Source organism: Bison bison, unplaced genomic scaffold, assembly GCF_000754665.1.
Source record: "Bison bison bison isolate TAMUID 2011002044 unplaced genomic scaffold, Bison_UMD1.0 scf7180017864516, whole genome shotgun sequence".
Taxonomy (NCBI): domain Eukaryota; kingdom Metazoa; phylum Chordata; class Mammalia; order Artiodactyla; family Bovidae; genus Bison; species Bison bison.
In genome coordinates, this window is record NW_011495069.1 from 6,945,689 (window position 1) to 6,946,173 (window position 485).

The window sequence follows — 485 nt, forward strand, 5'->3', positions numbered from 1 at the left end:
AAAAAAAAAAAAAAAACCCTGAAAGCCATGACAATAGCAGCCAGGATCACTCAGGGCTTGGGAACCACAGCCTGGGGTGACTGGAAACTCTTACACTGATGCAGATTTGGTTCATGAGGGAGCCGCTGACGGGAAGCTTCCATGGCTGTCTAGGAAGGTCTGCATACACCAGAAGCCAAGAAGGCTGATGTTTGCAAGTGCTTAGGCTGGGGGGGCCCTCAGGGAAGCCCACCTTGGCCTAGGGGAACACAGCAGCAGGAACTAGCCTGCAGCTGCACTCTAGGCACCGGCATGGAGAAGGTGCTCAGAGAAAGCTCCTAGAGGACCGGGCCAAACAGGGGCAGACCAGGATCCTGCTGTGCCCGGGGTCCTCGCGCTCACCACTCTCACGGCACCTTAGTACACTTGCCGAACTAAGCTGAGTTCTGCCTGGACTGGCCAAATGAGCCCAAGGCCGAACCTCTGCCGTCTTACTGGCTTGGTTG

At 56.3% G+C, this 485-nt stretch overlaps 1 protein-coding gene across 1 annotated transcript in view; it reads right to left on the bottom strand.

Moving 5' to 3' along the window:
* STPG1 (sperm-tail PG-rich repeat containing 1) overlaps positions 1-485 on the bottom strand; it is a 51,236-nt gene that overhangs the window by 375 nt on the left and 50,376 nt on the right. The gene's annotated exons all lie outside the window — the stretch shown is intronic.